The following is a 23,049-nucleotide window of genomic DNA, read 5'->3' as shown; positions in this document are numbered from 1 at the left end:
GTCTATTGTTGGCCTTTACAGAAAACGCTGCCCTGATTGAATCAAACATTCTTGGTATAGACTTAGGGCAAGCAACAAATACCTCGGGCTACTGACGGCCCCCAGTGCCTGCAAGCAGTTGTCGCAAGGAAAGCAGTCAGCTACTTTGCAGTCATCCGAGCAAGCCACTGCTTTCGGGGCGAGAGATGCAGCAAATAAAATCGTACCGCGAGCTTTTCACGCACTGTATTCATTGCCAAAGCAAGCTTCCCGCGCATGCAAGAAAACTTCTGTTTCGAGCAGAGTTACTCAGTCCTCTCGCTGCTAATAAAGTTTGGCTGTCAACACTGCGATATTAAACAGATACAACCGAAACCTGGCCAATTCGCGCATTTCACGTAATACCTTTGCTGTTCCTCGAGCTATATATCCTCCGTCAACACCGCACGAAATTGAAGTGTGATAAGTCATCCGCGAAACCAAAACCCGCTCTCAAAAGACCTAGCTCAAAGCAACCACTTGGCTCAAAAAAATTCCGAAGCGCGAAAGAAGGTTGAAAGCTCGCCACCAGATGGCAGTGTCAAGCACTGTAGTTGCAAGTAGCTATGCTAGGTGGCGCTAGCTCCCGCCCAATTTATAGGTCACAAAACAAATTTTGCTTGCTCGCGCAGCTATCTCGTATCAAGCATCTTTATAACACATGCATGTACACACATTGCTCGTGCAAAACCACACACTAGTATCCGCTGAACATCATGTAGGACGAGACCATACACATACACAGAACATACAAACGTCAATATGAGCACTCATTATCCTAAGTACTAATTCCAAAGGATGCGCTTCCGCCTTTTTATACTCGTCGCTTTGAAGGTATGAATTTTCTCGGTTATCAACGCAGAGTTATTATAATATACGCTCCGTGCGGGAACTATAGGGGGCGCTTTGAAAAACGCGCGCAGCGCCGCTAACGGGGGAGCTGGCGTTCGACAGTGAGGCGCGTTCAGCAGTCTGCGGCGCCTTTTCGCATACCAAGCTGTGGCGGCGGAAGCGCGCAAGGACGAACCTTTTTGCTTTTTGAGCCGATGCATTGAGAGTGACGTTGCATGAGTGATGTGGCAGAAGGGCATTTAGCTGTTCTCCACTTCTTATATATTGAGTTTGAGTCGTTATTAGGGGTAATTTCTCTAGTTGCGGCCGAAAAAGGAGTTGGATCAATTTTCCGAAAAGGCAGACGGCCGCCACCATAATTGCTCTGAGTGGGAAATTTATTTCGCTCGTCGCTGTAAACGTAGGACTGCTGGAACGATGATATTTGGAGGCGAGTGAGATGTCCACTAAGTTTGTGCACGAAGTGTGCCAAGTTTCATTAAGACAGCAGGTGTGAAAGTTGTTTCTAGCGAATAAAGAAATAAAGCTGTAGGGGATATCCAATATTGGACCCAAAATGTTGTGTTATAGCGGGCTGTGCAAAGTGCAGATTGGGGCATAGAGGTACTTGGACTTGACAGTAACATGACACAGCACTTATTATACCAAAAAGAGCTGGCATAGGGAAACCGAGTGGAAATTTGGTTTGGGCGGCGTAACTCAATGAGAGCCGGTTTTCACCATGAAAGGGTTGTCAAGAGAATACCACTGGTCGTGGCAGGTGGAGACTTTTCAGGTAGAAAGGGGCTAGTGGACTCTACTTCCAATTGAAACAACTTTACGAAAGGTGGTTCCAAAGCCGAGAAAACAAAGTTGTCGGCCAACAGACGGTTTGGCGTCAAGGACTTTTGCGGTCAGCTGTTGTGTAATAACCTGTTGTGAGAGGTGCTGATTTTCGGCGCACAGGTGCTTTGACATGACCGTCACTTGACACAACACATATTATACCAAAAAGAGTTGGCATAGCAAAACCAGGTGGAAATTTAGTTTGGGCGGCGTAACTAAATGGGAACTTGTTTTGACCGTCAAAGGCTGTCAAGATAATACCACTTATCGTGAGAGGTGCACACTTTACAGGTAGGAAGGGACTAGTAAACGGTACTTCCAGTTCGAACCACTTTGCGATAGGTAGCTCTAAAGTCGAGAATAAAAAAAATGCAGTTTACAGAACTCGGGGTTTCAGTGTTTCCACATCCAAAAGGAGGCTGATCAAGAAACAAAGCACGCCACATAAAGTTCCATACTCGAACGTTGATTCTCCAGTGATTCCGAGTTTCATTGCTGTTTTCTTTAGATTCCTATTTGTCACTTTTTTTTTACCGTTCGAATCTTTCTTCATGAAGTACAGATTCCGTGCCATACTTGTCCGGAAATATCATCGGCACGTACGATGGAGACGAAACTTCTTTGGAGGGCATTCCTCCAACGAAATTGGCACTGCATACCCGCGGGTGTGGGATGGCTTTCACTAAGCTCCTTTAAAAACTCGACCAATCTGCTCGCGATGTTGAGTGCGCACGTGCCCTACCGCGTGCGCTTGTTCGCCAATTTTATAAAGGAGCTTAGTAAAAATAATCTTTAGAACGCCGTCTGACACGGATATGTAGGCGTCACTGGTACGAAAACAAACGCAGAGCGTAAAGCGGCAGCGTAGAATATGCCAACTGTGCCGACACAGTGGCAGACATGATCGGAAGACCAAATTTCTCGCGTCGTACGGCACGGGTCCATCGTTTTTGCTGTCCCACAAAACATCGGCGAGGTGGAAAACTGTGAAATTTTGTCCCCACGAGATACGACGAATAACTATTGAAGCACTTAATGACGCAGCACAGGCATGCTGTGAACCCAGCGCCACCGCACCGCTCCGACTTCAATGCGTACCAGCGTACGCGGCGTGCTTTCGGTTTCATTTTCTCTGTAATTCTCACTGCCTACCTTCGGTACCGGCCGCGCGGCGGCGCGCCAGTCGCGTCGCACGGAGTGTATACCCTAGATGTTCAACTGGCTCAAGTGTCTATGCGACTTCCGGGATGCAAATTGAAGCAGGCAGGAACCAGTGTGCTTTTGCGATGCTCCTGTGCATTCCTTTGGGAAAACGCGCGTGCATTTGGTCTCTTCGCCGGAAAATAGCATGGATCACTTGTCATATGGGTCGTACCGAATAGTATGTAGTACATTTATGTACATTGTAAGAGTGTCATTGCCTTAGTTACAGCATTTTTCTTCATCAGTGAACGATGTTCAACTTCGCTCTATTTCAGGCCCGAACCTGTGTTCCAAAGAAGCTGTGTAAACACAAGCGACGTATGTAAGCAAAATAACAATCGAAATGAATATAGTGTGTTCAAGTTTCTCCAGCCTTTCGGTGACGCTTATACATTTGTAATATACCAGTTCTGTCACTTTATGAGAATTACCCCGTCGTGCATTATTACGAGCGATTAAAGACATTCAAAACATAAAGAATAAAACATGTGGGCTATAATAGGTCTTGTTTTATTATTTCCTAGGCAGGGAAGATTTTTCCGGCACCTGCTTTCTGGCTTCTCTTGTAAAGATTTCAAGCGTGCTGGTGGTATCTTGAATGCAGACCAAGCATCTTCGCAGATATGCACGAGAAAAGAGAATACAATACTTATTTCATATCGGACTATATTAACTTGGCCTTCACTTTATTTCGATCGTCTTCATGCTCAGGAAGAGACTGATGTATAGTGTTACTGCATAGTTCTTGCCGTCTCTTGGTTTTCTTCGTGTTCTTCGTTAGCTCTGTACGTAAACCCCCAAGCAGTAAAGCGCCGACGCCGTGTTCTCGTTAATAGGGCCCGATAATGCACGAAAATCAACGTATGGAGCTGTTTTCGCACTGCATTTATTGACATGAGTTTGACAAAAAAACACTGTTACCGGCCAATATGTTCATATACGTGATTCTGAAATGTTCCAAGCTATGTACTACGTTATAATTATTCGTAATATTTGCTCTTCTAGTCAAGTGCAGAGAAAAAATGCACCAGATTTTCCCCGTAGGAATGCATTGACGGAAGTCAATTTTCGGGATGTTGCTATCTGCTTCGATTTGTATCAGCACACTACAACCAGATTAACCTCTAGCGTACGTTATAATAACTCTATGGTTATCGACATGGCCTCCGAGATTTTTCGCGCGCTGGCTTGGTGGCGCTCGCAACCAGACCAGACCAGAGTTCCTGCATAGGCTCCCTACGGAAGCCAGAGTTGCACGTTCGTCCTCGTGGCGCCGTCTTTCCTGCATGGCATGTTGATCCAGCTCCTCACCTGACTGAATTCGGCGAATAGCAGCCCCGCGCGTTCGAGGCGCGCGGCGCGCTCAAAAGCAGGGGAACGTTCGGCGGGGCGCGCGCAACGTCTACTTTGCTGCAGGGCACCTGATCCGGCTCCTCACGTGATCGGATCTCGTCGAATAGCGGCGCGGCGGCACGTGGAAAACAGACGCGCAGCTCTGGCTCCCGTAGGGAGCCTATACAAGAACTGTATACTCCGTTTCATACTTAAAGGGGTACGGAAACCAAATTCTGGAGCTCATTTCTTTGTTTCAACACGACGCAGGTAGCAGCACAACCACAGAAACATAAATATTGCGCTAGAAAACGCAAGAAAACATATTTTAAAGTGAATTAAACGATAATCAAAAACCACCTGGTAGTTGGTTATGAAGCTTCAATGGAATGTCGTGACGACAACATGCCTCTGAAAGCAGCGCCGCAGCGGTGTGTCCGCTCACTGGTATAGATTGCCTAGGCCTGAACGCAATACCGAGGCGTCTTGGTGGAAAGAGCCAAAACGAAGTGAGCCACCTTGGTTTCAGCTCTCGCGCGACGTGCAAACGCGTGCTTCGGTTGTTCTCAGGTTTGGTGCGCGTGCTGGCCCCGTGATATCTACAGCCCTTGGGTACTTCGACAAAGCGAGATTGTAACGCGTTGACGCCTCCAAGTGGCAAAACTCGTCACTACGGTACGCTTGGTCGTCCGAGGCATAATGACGTCAAGACGTCTGCCGGATCTCCCGAGATGCATCGCGCTCCTCCATGGCTGATTTTGAAGCGCTCGCCAAAATCGCGGCATTTAGAGCATAAAATATAGCCATCTGCTCAAAATACGACCGTGCGATTATTCATTACAGGCTTAGCTGATCATATTGAACTCATTTCTTGATGTTTTCTCTATATTTCAAGTTTCGATTTCGTATCCCTTTAATATGCAACGCTGTCAAAGTTACTGGCGCGAACGCGTGGCTTCATCTATGGTTTCGCTTGCGCGAGAACGCGTGCAAATGATCAACGAGATCAAGCCCCATCCTCGCGCCAGCTGCTTTGGTAGAGTTGGACAAGTATGAAACAGAGTATAGACCAAACTAAATTATACCAAACAAGTCTCCTGTATCCTGGGGAAAGTGGCGCCATTCATTGTTGTGGAAATGCTCGAGACACGTGCCGCGCGCCACTTCTGGGGAGAAGATGGCGTCTGAAATCTAGCTCAGTGCTAGTAGTATGGTGCCTGGAACGCGTCTCCGACTGGTGTGTTTACCGCGGCCAAAAAAGTGGTCCCTCGATTTCCGCCTGATGACGTCATAAAAGTGTCATGCTGTCGACGGTCGCGACCGTGGCGGCGTCCCAACAGCTGTGGTATATGTAGCAGGTGCCTGTTCTGCTGCAGGTCGCTTTCCACTGTGACAGTTCACGGTAGCTCTAGCAGCCGGATTTGGGACGTCTAAAGGGACGCCGTGACGACAGCGACACTCGCGTTCGCTCGTGCTTTTCGCCAGCATTTCTACGGCCAACCGCCAGGATCGCGACAGGCAACAGCATGACACTCGCGTCATTTGTTGCCACATCGGGACCACTTTTGATGTACGGGCGGGATAGGACGCTAAACACACCAGTCAAAGACGCGATCCAGGCACCATACTAGTAGTGCTAGTCTGTGACGCCGTGACCTTCCCAAGAGCTGCACGTTGCACGTGTCTGGTGCATCGACGCACCTTGCGCTACTTTTAAAACATGAAGGGGCTTTAGACCAAACCAGAGCCCTGTATTGGGAGAATCTGGTCATACATTGGTTTGAATAGGCGAGCATCTCGGGGCCAACCAGAGGCCGCGAAACAGCCCCTAGCGGTGAGCTCTAAAAATACGACTCGACTAATTCAAGCCGTTTTAGCGTCGCTCGAGTAAAAAGGTAGAACTCTTGGTGACTGAAAACTTGGTGCATCTGAGGTTTTCGTAACACCCATATTCAACGGTAGAATAAACGAAGGTGCGCTCCAAGCCGGGGCCGACTTGCTACAAAGGGCGTCTCAGCTGAGCCTGGGGGCGAGAGCACTCCCAAAGCCAGCGCACGGGCCGAACGGGGTTCAAGCCGCGTCTGAAGACGCTCGCGCGACCCACCCTTTGCACTGCTTTTTTTCAGCCAGTCTCAGCTGAGACGCTGTTCTAGCAAGCCTGCCCAGAGCAAACTGTCACCGATACGCCGAGATTGAACGCTTCTATTTCACGCTTTGAATATCGTTTCCAATATTGTAACGTTGTGGTCTGCTGACTGGTCGACGCCGTGCCGCATATTTAGTTGACGCTGTAACCGCGGGGGAGTATTCGGTGCTGGCGGCGGCCTTTGCTCCGCCCAATGGCCAAACTTTCCCAATATACGGTTCTGGACGAAACGATACAAAGAAATAGCCGTTAAATATCATCATCAACATTATCGTCGGCCTACGAAACTAACGTAGATAACGCTATGCGAGGTAGTGACAAGTCCCCTCCCCCGTCCTCCTCCCCTCGCTCCTGTAGTCTGCTAGCGTACGGTCCGCCATGCAGCTTCCTACCCTAATATGGTTGTGTTCGAAATCTTCCGAGTTACTCCGGCGGGTCATGTCACATGACAATCCAGAGAGAACAATGCTAGACGTGGGTAGGTTTTCAAACGCCAAGGTACCAAGTCTTTATTTGAGAGTGAGGTCGAGTCAAATCAAAGCCACCTTGAACGGAAGGCCGGAGGTCTCCGCGCGTGACGTCGCGCTAGTCGGCCTAGGCGAAGCCGAAGCGCGCCGCGGAGCAGCCCTCAAGGGTAGCAATTACTCCAGTTTTTCGGCACAAACGGGTGTTTATTGACTGGCGCGTTAGACATCTGGAACAAAACGGTAGTCACTGTGCATGCTACGATATCCACATACTTTGTTTGTTAAGGTGGCCAGTTTTCGTTTCTTAGATTTGTTGTTTGTTTCTACAACATTGCCGTGGAGATTGCGGCAAAAGCTTTTTTAATAGAATGTTTCTAGAGCACCACAACACATGCTTCAGCACAACCTCACTCGTGTGTTTTTCTTCACAAACATCGAAGTCGGAGCAATCCTCGTCGCCCAGCAAGTCCAGTGTAAAGTCCGTGACCAGCTAAAGTTAGTTACTTATCGTTAAGAAGTCCACCCACTTCGACATTTCCTCCACAACTACGTAGTTGTGTGTGACGGCATCGTCTGCGGTCGTTGTTGGTTACAGAAGACCTCCTCTGTCAATATTGCCGCGCGCCAAGTAGGCAGCGCGGCCGTAGCCTAACGGTTATCGCGCTTGCCTCCCACGCGAAGGGCCAGGGTTCGATTCCTGGCCGCGGCTATGCATTTTTGTTAACACTGTAATGTGATGTTCTGGTGAAATCGAGAACCATCTAGCTGATTCGAGGTCAGAATGTTCTACGCGTCGAACCTTCTACGTCGAATGCTCCAGAAGCCAACGCATGTACAAAAGCGGCTCCGCGGGCAAGCCGGAGTCAGTTTTTCGCCCAGCGTTCGACTCTGCTGCTACGCCGACTTCGACGCCCGCGACGCTCCATTATTATCCTTTGTACCCTTTTATTTTTGGCACAAGTTCGCCACATTAAACGTTTATTTATTTCTGTTTATTTATTGTTTATTGTTTATTGGTCACCACCCGTGACATTTTGGTGGAGGTGCGGGGTATCGCATGCCCGTGCAGCGTTCCCCTCCCAGGGCCCGCAGTGCAAGCCCGATTCCAAGCCCTGTGACAAGACCACTCAACGCGGAACCTGAAACTCGGACCAGTCGCCGCACCCAAGGTCTACACCCGGAATACGGACTTCTGCCACCCAGGACCATGCAGCCAACGAGGTCGACGATGGACGACCAGCAATCGCAGTCCCCGACCGCCGCCGCCGTCATCTACCTACCTGTTGCCCAGCGTACCCCGACGACCTTCCATGGCGAGACCCACGAAGACGTAGAGGACTGGCTCCTGCACTACGAATGTGTAGCACGCCATAATGGATGGACCACTGAGCAGCGCCTCCAAAACCTCTACTTCTCCTTGGAAGGTACCGCGAGGAGAAGTAGAGGTGGAAATCCGTGCGGAAATCCTTGCGAAATCCCGAACGAAGCGTCGATAATAGGCACAAAGTCCAAGGAATCTTCGGACTATGCACGGCGCCAGCAACTTTCCAGCGCCGACAGATAAGAAGGCCGTGCGAAGATTCCTTGGACTTTGTGCCTATTATCGACGCTTCGTTCGGGATTTCGCAAGGATTTCCGCACCACTTACGAATCTCACGAAGGACGCCGAGAAGTTCGAATGGGCCGAGGAGCAACAGCAGGCATTCGACGAACTGAAACAACGACTCCAGACTCCTCCTGTGCTTGGACATTTCGACCAGGATGCGGAAACAGAAATTCACACGGACGCAAGTAACGCGGGAATGGGTGCAGTACTAGTCCAAGTGCAAGAAGGCATCGAGCGAGTCATCGCCTACGCAAGTCGGACATTGTCCAAGGCGGAGAAAAATTACTCCACGACTGAGAAAGAATGCCTTGCGGTCGTCTGGGCAATAACGAAGTTTCGTCCGTACTTGTACGGGAGCCCGTTCCGTGTAGTCACGGACCACCACTCGCTCTGCTGGCTTGCGAACCTGAAGGACCCGTCAGGACGCCTCGCTCGATGGAGTCTTCGACTACAAGAGTTCAACATGACAGTGGTCTATAAGTCAGGCCGCAAGCACAGCGACGCCGACTGCCTGTCCAGAGCCCCCGTCGAAACCCCTTCCGGCTGCAGCGACGACAATGACGACGAGTGCTTCCTAGGAGCAGTGAACACCGACGATATGGCACGACGTCAACGGGACGATCCTGAGCTGCGCGCATTAATCGAGCACCTGGAAGGGGGCAGGAGTACCGTGCCACGTGTCTTCTCACGAGTACTGCCGACCTTCGCCATCCGACAAGGTGTACTCTACAAAGAGAACTTCGGCGACAACAACACACCGTGGTTGCTGGTAATCCCTAGTGACCTTCGAGAAGAGATCTTCCAAGCCTGCCACGACGACCCGACATCCGGACACCTTGGTTACAGCCGGACACTGGCCCGTATTCGTGAAAAGTATTTCTGGCCGAAGCTCCCCAAGACCGTCCACCTATACACACGATCATGCCACGAGTGCGAGCGACGCAAGAAACCGCCGACGAGGCCGGCCGGACTTCTGCAGCCTATTTCTCCTCCAACTACACCCTTCCAGCAGATCGGAATGGATCTACTTGGTCCTTTTCCGCCTTCGACGTCGGGGAACCGCTGGATCATCGTCGCCACAGATTATCTCACGCGGTACGCCGAAACGAAAGCTCTTCCTTCAGGGACTGCTGTGGAAGTCGCCAAGTTTTTCATCGAGTCCATCGTCCTCCGGCACGGCGCTCCCGAAGTTCTGATTACAGATCGCGGATCTTCGTTCATGGCCCAGCTGACGCAAGAGATTCTTCGTCTCAGTGGCACCGGCCATCGTCGAACCACTGCATACCACTCGCAGACCAACGGGCTGACCGAGCGACTCAACAAGACAATCGCCGATATGATCTCTATGTACGTCGACGTAGAGCACAAGACGTGGGACGAGGTGTTGCCCTACACTCTAAGAAAAAATGGAGGAAAAAAGTAGCAACGGCGCGTCTTCCTCCCTTCTACTGACGCGCCCCCAACCGGACACGAGAAAAGGGGAGGAACGAAACGTTTTTCTCCTTCTCCAGGCAGACGGGAGAAAGCTTTCGCCCTCCCGACTCATCTTCTTTTGGTTTCGTTTTTCGAGCAGGTCGCGCACGTTCTTTAATAAAGAGCTGTTGAGTTGATTGAGCTTCAGCGGCAGTAAAGGCCGCCTGTAATTCCGTCTTCTACTCTAAACGTGCAGAACATTTCGGTTGCATTGACGCTTTTATCACTAATTTTTTCAAACGAGCAAACGAAGCCGCTAGAAACAGCGAAGTTGCGGAGCAGTGCCAGCGGTGCCACGTACACTGGGGGATGGCCGTCTCCGGATTGCGGGACTCGCGCGCGCGGCGAACCGACGGAACTACAGTCGCTACAGTAGCGAAACCACGCGGAACTGTGTCGACGTTTTCGACGCAATGGAAACCGCAGGAACTGCGTCCAAGACAGGCAGGTTTTGCTGCCGGCTGCCTGGGTGCCTTCCGCGCTGAGTTCGGTTCTGTTTTCCGATGCCGAGTGCAACCGGCGTTCAACGTGGTTCTGTATTTGTGCGTGTCAGCAACATGGCTGCAACATTGTGATGGCAGTGTTGTGGGTTGTGAACAGAAGACTGGAATTATCGCCGATGTGACCGTGTGTTCGCGTATCAGTGGTGTAACAACAAGATGAGATCGTAAACTGTCGGGCATTGATGCCGTTGGTCGGGCCGTGATGAGGGGGCGGGGTGTCGCAGGTTGACATTCCGCTTTACATTAAAAAGTTTAATACCACTTGAGGGATTATGTGCAATCGATCAACGTGCGGATAGTCATGTTGGAACGCTGGTCTGACCAGTAGAAGCTCCTACCGCTATCGTACAATGGCCAATATGACTGTCGGAATTGTCTCGTCCCCGAGAGCGATTGCGCTCTGGGGCAAGGACTGAACAGTACGAAATCGTGACGGAAAGTACGTATATTTACAGTATGGAATTTCGGCATCAAAAAACAATAGAAGGTAAAATCGAAAAAAAAAGCTGCCCTTTATTTTGCTGTTTAAATATACTACGGTTCCTGGAGAAACTGCCTTCCAAGTGGCGCGCTGGGATCAGCGCTAGACGTTTTTGGGCTCGCCACGGCGTAGCTCCGTACACTGAACACCTGCCGCAAGTCGCGGCTTTGACTGCATTCAAGTTGATCGAAAAGCGATTTCTCAGCATGTGAAGCATCACTTCCAGCTGAGTGAATATCCGCTCTACAGAGATTAATTCAAGACGGCAATTGCAGCTTTGCGCGAAGAGCACAAATAGAAAAACCAATAGAAATACAGGCTACGACGTGCCGCGTGGGGAAACAAACTCATGGCTTCGAACCGCATTAGGGCGGCTCGATTTATAGGCTTTCAAATAATTACGGCTTGATCGAGCGTTTACTTTTAATAAGAGATTCATCCCTTGAGCCATTTAAAATACTTTCAGAGGTATGACATTGCTGGGAAAAAATCAACATGCTGGAAATATTTTTTATTGCTTAGGGGGTCACCGAAAAGTTCCGTACGTTCAAAACGACCAGTATAAAACACGGAAACGCAGAGCACGGGTGTAGTGTTCGGGTTAGTGTGGTGTTCCGTTGTATTGGTATTTGTGTGTGTGCCGTGTATGTGCTCAATGTATGTTCACCTAATGTCTGTAATAAGTGTAATGTGTGTATAGTAGAGGATCCCCAAGCGCAGAAGAGCGGCTCTAAGCGCAGTAGTGGCCTGAAGAAAATACATTATTTTTTGTAGAACATAAATAGGGCGGTACCAAGCGCCACCTAGCCTAGCTGCTTGCAATTACTCTGCTTGACCCCGCCATCTGGTGGCTAGCGATTTAACCTTTCACGCTACGCGATAAACAGCGGCTTCGAGTTTGTTCTTTCGAGAGCGGCTTTTGGTTTCGCGGATTGAGTTTGCCCTTCTCTGTGATGTGCGGTTGACGAAGGAATTGTGACTCGAGGAACACCAAAGGTAAGACTCAAAGTGCGCGAAGTAACTGGGTATCGGTTGTCTCCGTTTAACATGGCAGTGCTGTCGACGAGAAGACTGAGTAACTGCTTTCGAAACGCAAGTTTCTGTACCTGTGGGGGGAATCTGGCTTCGGAAATAAACACAGTTTGCGGAAAGCTCGTGTGACGCTTTTATTTGCTGCTGCTCTCGTCCCGTACAAGAGACGTAGCGTCCTGGTTAAGCCTTATTGGGCTCGATTTGCCCGATTCGGGGCCGCCATATTGAGATGCAAGCGACAGAGGAACGTTGCTCCCCTGCTTCAGGGACGAACGTTTCTCCCTTTCTAAAGGAACATAGGTTACAAGACCGTTCCTCCCCTAAGGGAGGACTATCCATACCCTTTTTTCTAAGAGTGTACGTCACGTTTGCCTACAATACGGCGGTTCAGGAGACCACTGGATTCACTCCTTTCCAGCTGGTACATGGTCGGAAGGTAACGACCATGCTGGACGCAATGCTGCCCCATGAGCCATCTGACAATGAGAGCGACGACGCCCAGGCGGTTGCTCAACGCGCCGAAGAAGTCCGCCAGCTCGCCCGACTCATGATTCAAGAACAGCAACGCGTCGACGCTGGTCGCTACAACCTTCGTCGCAGGGACGTTCACTTCCAGCCCGGAGACAGGGTGTGGGTGTGGACGCCCATCCGTCGCCGCGGCCTCAGTGAGAAACTGCTGAAACGGTACTTTGGACCATACAAGGTACTGCGTCGCCTCGGCGAGCTGAACTACGAGGTGATGCCCGACGGAACAAGAACATCATCACGCCGCCCACCACGACCTGAAGTCGTCCACGTCGTGCGCCTGAAGCCGTACTACGCTCGATAGGACTGTGGATCTTATGTGTTTCAAGTGACTCTTTAGTTTGCCGTTCTTTTTATGTGTTTTGTTTTGTTTTGGGATACATCGGGGCGATGCACTTTTTAAGGGGGGAGTAATGCCGCGCGCCAAGTAGGCAGCGCGGCCGTAGCCTAACGGTTAACGCGCTTGCCTCCCACGCGAAGGGCCAGGGTTCGATTCCTGGCCGCGGCTATGCATTTTTGTTAACACTGTAATGTGATGTTCTGGTGAAATCGAGAACCGTCTAGCTGATTCGAGGTCAGAATGTTCTACGCGTCGAACCTTCTACGTCGAATGCTCCAGAAGCCAACGTATGTACAAAAGCGGCTCCGCGGGCAAGCCGGAGTCAGTTTTTCGCCCAGCGTTCGACTCTGCTGCTACGCCGACTTCGACGCCCGCGACGCTCCATTATTATCTTTTGTACCCTTTTATTTTTGGCACAAGTTCGCCACAATAAAAGTGTATTTATTTCTGTTTATTTATTGTTTATTGTTTATTGGTCACCACCCGTGACAATATCTTTGATGAGGTGGTAGTACTCACGGCCGTTTGCAGCTGCTATCGTGCGGTGTGTTGTCAGGGAATTTTTGCAGTTCTCGCACTTCAGGTTCTTCACCGTCACGTACACCGCATATCCGGTCACGTAGGCTACAACGGGGACGATATCTTTTATTTTTTAAAGGGCATCTTCTGTTACAACTATGTTGTGGCTAGGGCGCGGTGCGTCTCGTCGTTTTTGCTTTTCTCCGGTGAACTTTTCTCCGGGATTCGACAGCTTTATGAAGGGGAAAACAAGCTGCGGCTGCAAAACACACTTGCACCGATTGGCAAAGCTTCTGGAACAGAGATTAGAAATGGGAGGAAATGCAAACATGACGAGACGCACCGCGCCCTAGCCACAACATAGTTGTAACAGAAGATGCCCGTTAAAAAATAAAAGATATCGTCCCCGTTGTAGGAATCCCGGAGAAAAGCTCACCGGAGAAAAGCTCACCGCAAAGCCGGCGGATGCGGAGAAAAGCTCACCGGCCATTGAGCGTACGCGCAGAAAAGCTCACCGATATTTTTTCTTCTTTTTATATGGAGGCTGTTGGATCGTGCGTAACATATATCAATTTATTATCATTAAAATTCGTCAGCTTTGTAAAAAATAAAATGTCCTCTTTTGTAATATTTGTTAAGCTTAATGGGTATATTGCTTCCAAATTAATAATTGCGGGCGAGTGTTTTTTGTGGCTTACTCTCTAGGCAACGAAAGCCTAACTAAAATCTTTATGAACTTGAAGAACAGGAAAGAGTTAAAAAAACGTAATGATGACTGCCTAAAGCCGAAAAATCAAAGGTGAAAAAGCCGAAAATTCAAAAGTGCACGCGCAACACCGCGGTGCCTGAAATTCTCTTTGAAGCTTTTGTTAACATTTGAAAACAGGATAAAACAGTCAATATGATATCAAGGCTTCATTCTTCCACGTACATGCACGCTTTCTAACCGTTCGTGCTGGTGTTTCCACACGTTCCCTTTCTGTGATAGTGTCCTTCTACGGTGCGCCAGCCATGACCTTCACAGGTGCACACTGTCTCCGCTGTTATTCGTGAGCTATATAAGAAGTAGTCACTTGTAAGGTAGGTAGCGGCTTGGGCGAGTTGGTGAACGTTATACATGATGAAAACCGCTCAAACGACGACGACGGAGTGAAGACAACAAACACGACACGACGAAGCTGTTCTCGACTGAAGTTTTGTTAGTGAAATTAACGGAAAGAAAACAGTGTAGCCGACACTGATTACATTAAAAAACATCTACTTATCTATTAGGCACTACACAATATTTGGACCTCAAGCGATTCACACACCGCTATTCATATTAGCTCGCAAAAAAACAAACCTCGCTGACAGAGCTACCGACGGCGCACCCTCAGCTGTCAATAAATTGTTGCCTTTTTTACCGGTGTACGGTGTTCTGATTTTATACTTGCGGCTTCATTAATTTTCAGAATGGGTGATTACTAATTTCTGAGGAATTAGTAAATATGCCCAATGAACCTCAAGAGTATTACAAAAACGAGGACATATTTTTAATGAAGTGACGAATGCGAATTCTGTTAAATTGCCACGTTTTACGCAGAATCAAGCTAAGCTAAAAAAAAAAATATCGGTGAGCTTTTCTCCGCATCTGCCGGTTTGGCGGTGAGCTTTTCTCCGGTGAGCTTACCTCCGGTGAGCGTTTCTCCGGTGAGCTTTTCTCCGGTGAGCTTTTCTCCGCCGCCCAAAGCTGTCGTATTGACATATGGTATTGGGAACCTGCCAGCCTCCGGTACCTTCCGAAGCGGTCCTCTAAACAGTCCGTCTGAAGTTTCCCGAGGAGGATGGAGGGCAGGTGGAGCTCTTCGAAGCAGTACCTGCACATTTCGAGAAGCGCGTAAGTTGACTGGTGTAGTGCGGTATGAGGTTTGCCGGTCGATTTGCAGTTGTTTGCATTTTTTTACCATTCACCTAACCAGTCTAAAATGTAGAAAAAATCCACCTTTTCATCGTCTGGAGCCGGGCGCACAGGTTCTTGGAACCTATCTTTCAGCCTGCTCCCTTTGCCATGTGTCTTGAAATTCACGATTTTCCACCACGTTACTATACACCGTTTCAAAAAACGCTCCTAGGCCGCCGCCATCTTGCTGATGCTGAAGCGGCTGGTGCGACTCTCGCGCCCTCTATCAGCTAGAAATTTTCTGCCACTCTCTGGGACTGTGAAGACCCGCTCAGCGCGGTTCTCTACCTACGTTTTTGCGGTTTTGCATTCGACGTTTTCTCGCCCCTCTTAAAAGTTTCCACTTAAATTTTTTTATGCGTGCTGCGTACCCTTTCTGTGTTATCTTCCGCTGCAAGAAATAAGGCTGGTAGTGCCTGCCAATCAAGCTTTTCTTCTCGACATTCACGGGAAACGAAGGAGGTGAAGGACGTCGAACGACCTTTGACGCGACTTTGCGAACATTGTTCTCCCCCCTCCCAGAGATAATCCGCGTACAATCCTCATTCATCTCCAAAAATAGTTGTCCGGGTTGGGGTGAGAAACGGGTCAGTCGCGTTTGTTTCTTTGCCTTGGTGCGGTTGTGAAAAAAGGAAGCTCCCCAAAACGTGCCCCAAAACGAAGTCATCTCGGATTCCGTCCGATCGTCAAGATGTGACTGTCGTCGACTGTGACTGTGTTATTTGGAATCTTTCTCAAATAAATTATTTTCGGATAAAGCTGCCTCGTGTGGTACGTACGATATATTGTTCGGATGTTAACACTTCCTCAATTGTATGTCCGTGTCCTGTCCATTGGTAAACACGTTATTTGTGAGCGCGAAAAATGTATGACTTTCGGCCCTCTTCTGTTGCAATTTATTTTTGACAGCAAAGCGCTTTGTCCTTTCACATGCGGAGAATCCCGCGGCGCCGTCAAAACTTATCGTAAGAAAAAAACAAATAACTAGAACTATACATTCCAGTTGCATTCGTTCTGTCGCGCGCGTACCCTACAGAAATAGTTTACAGTTTTTTTTTCTTCTTTTTTTTTGCTTTTTTTTTTTTTGTTTGTTTAAATGTGGCACAATGCTTTCTCAATGTCCTCGGGAACATACATGTACCATGAAACACAAAATATAGCGGGAAAATACGAGAATTTAGCCGCCAGCCGCGTTTGAAACTGCGCCTACGCAGGCTGCGCCTGTTGAAATCACAGTCCACTCGGTTAGGGTTAGGAGGGACTCCGGTGAGAGTCTAGCCTCAAACGCAGCAACTGGGCTCGAAAACAGTTTGGTGCCCCTGGAGTCGAGTGTTTTTTGGAAAGGTATATAACCTCAATGAAAGTGGCGGTCTCCTTGAAAAACTTCAAGTTGTCTTTCTCCCAAATGGCACGAAGGGCACTGGGAAGAGAGCTGTCCATTATCTGGAGAGTAAGTTTCACCTTCCGCTTCTCAATGATGGACGGTCAAAGTGCTCTCCTTGACACTTTGTATTTCAAGCGCCGCAGTTGGTCGCGTTCCAAGCAGTGTTGGAACTAACGCGTTACAAGTGACCACGTTACTGATAACGGGTTAGTTTTTTTACTAACGTACTAACGTACTCGTTAGAATACCCAATGACTAATGAGTAAAGTAACGTCGTTACTATTCTACGGTATATCCTATAAAATTACGTTACCCGTTACTCGTTACTTTTGATTAAAGATGGCCGCATGATTCTTTGAAAACGGAATAATTTTTATTCTGTACACTACGTAAAAGTGGCAGAGAAACCCCAACAAAGCTATGCATAAACGGCGTCATTTCAAATTCCTTCGAAAGACACTTTTAACACTCCTACGACCACCTTCGCGCCTTTTGGCAAAGTGCCAAAAGGCGCCTGTTGCAAAGTGCCAAATGGCGCGAGATTATCGCTACGCGGCACTCCTAAGCGTCCTTGGTGCAGTCTTTGTATAGCAGCTGCTAAGATCACCGTCGCCGTACCCTGAGCAGCCGTCTTGCTGGAGAGAAACATCCGCTCAGAAGGCAACACTCTGCCGCCGCTCGAGGTATTTTGCCTTGCGTTCCTAGCTATTCCAGCTGGTCCCACATTCTTCTCTTCAAAACAAATTCTCATTCTGTCAACAACAGAAATGATAAACTTTAGGTTTGGAAGTGTTGACGTTCACACGCTTTGAACCAAAATAGGTCTGTCATCATAGCCGGGTGCTGGCGTGTCGTTAATTGGGAATGCGACGTTGGTTTTTGAAGGAATAAGGTAATGTTTATTTTACCGGATTAACTTTGATCACACGAATACGTCTATATATTGTCCGTTACTTGGTGTGTATCCGGTCATTCTTTTCGGAGCGGTTTTTCTTCCCGGTCAAGTGATATGGGCAAGGCTCAATTCTCCGAATCGCGCTCGCGAAGCGTCACATGTCCGAGGATGTAGATAACATATCCTGCCCAGGCCAGACAAACAAGCTTGGCGAGCTAAACATGTTCGCGACATACATTAGAGTTGTGCGCATTGTGCTATCGAAGCGTCACAGGTTCGAGGGTATAAATTACACAAACAAGCTGGTCCGGATACCGAGTGGTAAGGTTATCGCACCATTGAACGCCGACCGTTACACAGAGAGACGTCACCATTTTTTAGAATCCCTGCCGCTGTGGTTCTGTTTGTGTGAGTTTCCAACGTATAAATGTGATATGTAGCCCACTCCCCTGCTGTGTTGCTTCGGCGCTGCAGAGTACAAATAAATAAATATGTAATCACTTTGAACAACTGTGATTTTGCCGAAGTTTATAGAGGCGGTTGATTATAGACAGCAACCATATACTAACAGTGAAACGAAAAGTAACGACAAAGTAACGTAAAAGTAGCGTCCTTTAGTAATGGCACGTAACGACACCGGTATTTTGATACATTTACAAAATGGTAACGGAGCTCTGTAACGCGTTAGCTTTTTCCCGAGGTAACGAGTAACGCTATTTCATTACTTATTTTAAATAACGGGCACAACACTGATTCCAAGTTGTTTTTACCGACGCACACCGCATGCGCCGCTGGCCTTCCATGTCACCCTGAAACTCAGGGAACCAGAAGGATTGATCGTCTTGCTTCCGCATTTTATTGCGTATGCATTTGATTATATTTACAGTGTCAATCACACACAAAAAAAAAAAGAAAACAAAAACAGCGGCCTGTTGGGATTAGACGGATGTGGGTAGCAAAACTAGTTTGAACTACGCGTTTTTGTACCAGGCGTGTGGTGGTTCTGCGTTGTTGTACCAGGCGTGTCGTGGATGTCCATTGAGTTCTTAAAGAGAGCCATAGCCTTTCGATTCACTGCATTGTTATCCGTTTCGACGCACATTACCCGGTAGCCGATTTTCTGGAGCCCGCAGATCACGTCTCTAAGCAACTTGTGCAGAAACTTTGTGTTGGCTCCGTGCACGGGTACGATGTGAGTGACTTCCTTAAATTGGCACTTGATGATTTGCACCATAAACATGAACGCACCATTCGCTACTTCTGTGAAATTAAGTAAGACACCCACAACGTTGCCTCCTTTATAATCGAAAAACGGTTTGATGTGGATCTTGTCCATCATCAGGTCACATAACGTTGGTCATCGTTCAAGTCAGAGATGACTGGCGCTGCGAGCGCTGCAAGAAAGAAGACGCGGTTTCTAAAAGCTCGGTAGGAATTGGTCGCCCACTGCGGAAATCGCGACCAAATAGAGTTATGAAGTTGCACGGAAGCATATCGAGACCTCCGGACCTCGGTGAGCTGTCTCGCCCAACGTTCCTTTCCGCCCTTAATTTTTGGGAAGACCTGCAAGAGCATCGCCTGATAGTTAGGCCTGACGAGGATTCGCCGAGCCATGCTGGCACGCAGCCGATGGAGGCAGCTGTGGTGGGGCAGGTCGCTCTCCCGGCTGACTCCCAGCGCGCTGCGTCGCCCACGCCAACAACCATGTCGCAACTATTTCTTACCACGTCTTTGACAACAGAAGCCAACATTCAAGGTGACATTCTATTCAGTGCTCTGAGTAATGGCCACCCAACATACACGACTACAAATGGTGGTGACCCCATGGATCTCCAGGCCCCCAGCGGCTCTGGGAACACAGTGAAAAGGACCCATCAAGACCCCATGTTCCAGAAAGACATGGAGAAACTGGAAGAACCAACAAAAAGGTAAGGGCCACCCCAGGCAATCCCTCCAATCCCTATCTCACCCCTTCCCCCTCACAATCTTACCGTGCTCACATACGTCCCCTCGCGTGACATGACATCACTTCGGTGCCAACAAAACGAATTCAACAAGTTATTGACCGCTGCCTGGGCACTACTGGTTACAAAGGGTACGCCGTGTACAAGTCGACTAACTCAATCACCGTACACCTGGCCTCCCTAACAGACTCCCAAAAAATGTGCACCTTGACAGTGATACCACTATCAGAAGACCAACAACTGCCAGTACAGTCGTACTTTGCATCGGGACCTAACATCCAGAAATGCGTTATGTACGGCATTGACCCGGAAGACACCCCCGAAACCATATGTCATGAATTGACATCCCAGTCACACACCGTGCTCACTACCCGATTTAGGGGAAAGAGTTGTACTTGACGTGACGGTACAAGGCCCCGAGCGTCTTCCTGAGCGCTTTTTCTACTATGGCCGCGTTCTGCACCCGAAACCCTACCTCCCACGGGCAACAGAGAGTTTTAGTAAATCGTTCCCATGACTCCGATAACGATACCCGATACTCCGCCACCGCCTCCCTTGCGCATGCATAGTATCGTTATGGGGGTATCGGAGGTATCGGAACGATCTACTAAAACTCTCTAATATTCTGCTATCGGTGCTATAAGCAAGGTCACATGCAATAATTCTGCCCCCAGCGTAATATCGACCCAGAACGGGCTACACCAGAGGGACAAGCGCGATACAGATGCGGCCTCTGTAAATCAGATGACCATGACATGACGGCCCCAAACTGTCCGATGAAACAGAAGGCCACAGCCCGGTTGCGTCGGACCGTGCGTACAATAGGGCAAAGGGTCCCCACTTACAATCGCTATCAGCTGCTTGATAACGCGTCGGAGGGACCACTGGAAGAAAATACATCCGGGTCGCAGCAACCCCTATATTCGAATGTACTCAAACGAAACAAACGTCCGCGAGGGCGGCCTCAACATCAAGCAGAAGCTCCGCATCAGCCGGAGGATGACATCGACGACCAGATAGAGGTACTATCCAGAGAGCTTGAGCGCCTTCGGAGACACAGAGTTGGTAACCGCACGACGACAAAAAACAGGAGCAACGTTGCCTAAATCGTCCGACGAAACAAGTGCACAGACTACTGCACCACATCAGCCCCTCAAGTAGTCTGGACAGCCATCCTAGAACGCCTCACTGAGATGACACGACTCATTGAGGACTGTTTGCACCATGTCTAACCCCACGGTGCGTCCTTCACAAGACGGAATTATACAGTGGAACTGTAGGGGCCTTACCTCTAAGATTAGAGAAATCAAAACGAAACACCAGTACAACGAGCTACATGCATGGGCTTTTCTTCTCCAAGAGCACAATAAACTATCTAATTTATCCCAGTTTATTGGGTACCATCATCCATCTATCCCTGATCAGCGCGTAACCTCAACTATGTCAGCACCGGGAAAAGCAGCAGTATATGTATCGGCTAGAATACCACAAACATCCATTGATCTTGGAAAATGGTGTAACTGTAACCAAAAAGTTCGGTGAGCTCACATGTCCTGTCAATACACCTGTCATTCTTATATCATTCTACGCTAGACCACGGCGCACTAGAATCAACCTGGGATAGATACGGCATCTCCGCTCAACGTATCCGGGGTCCCTATCCTCGTGGACGGAGACTTCAATGCTCTCACACAGGGAATGGGGATACCAGTACAACACCCGAAGAGGGGATCAAGTTAGAAATACAAAGATAGACGCCGCATTCACACTACTCAACCAGCCAGGGGTATCAATCTGCATTGCATTAACGACCGCTAGGACCCATGCCCCCGACCTCATGTGATGGATTGGCCCTGGAGTGCCGCTATGGCGCGCGGAACCAGACACATGGGGCAGTGACCACATGCCAATAAAGATCGGCCTTCACAGTGCTTGCCTCAAGAAAATCTGGCGTCGGGTGACGGTCACACACTGGGATAAGCTTCGGGAAGTATCGGCCACGATGATCCCTACTGATCCTATGGAGCTCCTTCCAGCTCTGCAACAGCTCCTTCGGGATTCGGTCATCACTACGACGGTGGATGAAGACCAACCACAACCAGACCTTACCCTTCTCCAGCTATGACCAAAGCGCCGGCAGGCAGACGTGGCTGCGTCCAGAAACCCAACTACTCCGGGTGGTCGATCTGGTGTCAACCATCTTGCGGTTGAAGCGCGCCGGCACGAAAAACAGCTTTCCAGACAACGATGGCATGAGTGGTGTGATAGTCTTGGGACCGGTACTGGAAACAAAACTCTATGGCGCACGTATCACTCCATGGAGCGAGGGGGAAAACAGCCCGACCCAGCTGCGTGTGTTCGTCTCGCACTGCAAACCACACCGAAAGATTTTGCAACTTATGCAGCTCGAACATTCTTCCCCAAATATGACCAGACTTCACCCATTCAGTGCCCCGATATTGACGAGTCCGACTCCAACTCCCAGCAGACATTTCTAGTCGTTTTAACATGGCTAAACTTATTGCGGCCATTGGAACTGCTAAGAAACGCACGACTCCCGGTCATGGTGGTGTCCCTACTAAGGTGTTCCAAAGCCAAGAAGGTCCAGCTCTTGGCACACTCCTAGAGGCAATCAACCAAGTATGGGAGACAGGAGACATCCCCTCTGACTGGAAACATACCATTGTGGTCCCTATCCCGAAGCATGGAAAGACACCCAACAATCTTCTAGCGTTACGACCGATTTCGCTTACACAACGATTTGCAAGCTTGTAGAGAGGATGCTGGCCACAGGAGTATCCTGGTGGCTCGAAAGATACGGCAAATATCACCCCGCACAAATCGGCTTCCGACCGTACTTGGGGACTGAGGAAGGCCTGTCGATTCTAGTGGACGACATCATACAGGTGTCACCCCACAGTCAGGCTGTACGCACGGTGGTAGCTTTAGACATCGCCAAAGCGTACGCCAATATTGACCACAGAGTCATGACGAGCAACCTTATAGAGCTGGGGCTTCCTCCGTGGGTCACACGATTTGTTCACTCCTTCCTTGGGAAACGAACTTTTGCTATAAGGGTGGATGGACAACAAGAAGGATGCTTTACAACCAGTAGGGGGGTCCCCCAAGGCTCCATCTTGGCTCCGCTTCTTTTTAACATTGCACTCATACCTCTGGCATGGCAACTCCATCGGGTTCCGGACGTCAAATTTCTCGTCTATGCTGACGACTTCACTTTATGTACCACTCACAAGGACCTCTCTAGGCAAGCCAAGCAACTTTAAGAAGCCCTTGACATTCTTCTGAATTATTCACAACGAGCCGGGCTGGAAATTTCTTCGGAAAAATCTAGCTACGTTGTGGTAGCAAACAAGGCGGGACGTAAGAAATTTAACCAGGCCTCCTTTCAACTCAGGCTGGGTGCTAAACAATACCTGAGACTGCGGATGTGCGGATATTGGGTCTGGATATACACCAGTCAGGAAGTGGAACTCAATGGCTCCGAAAGATTAAGCAAACATCTGCCACGTACCACCCTCCATCTC

Source organism: Ixodes scapularis, unplaced genomic scaffold (assembly GCF_016920785.2).
Source record: "Ixodes scapularis isolate PalLabHiFi unplaced genomic scaffold, ASM1692078v2 PGA_scaffold3__209_contigs__length_174095766, whole genome shotgun sequence".
Classification (NCBI taxonomy): Eukaryota; Metazoa; Arthropoda; class Arachnida; order Ixodida; family Ixodidae; genus Ixodes; species Ixodes scapularis.
This window is presented reverse-complemented; position numbering follows the sequence as displayed.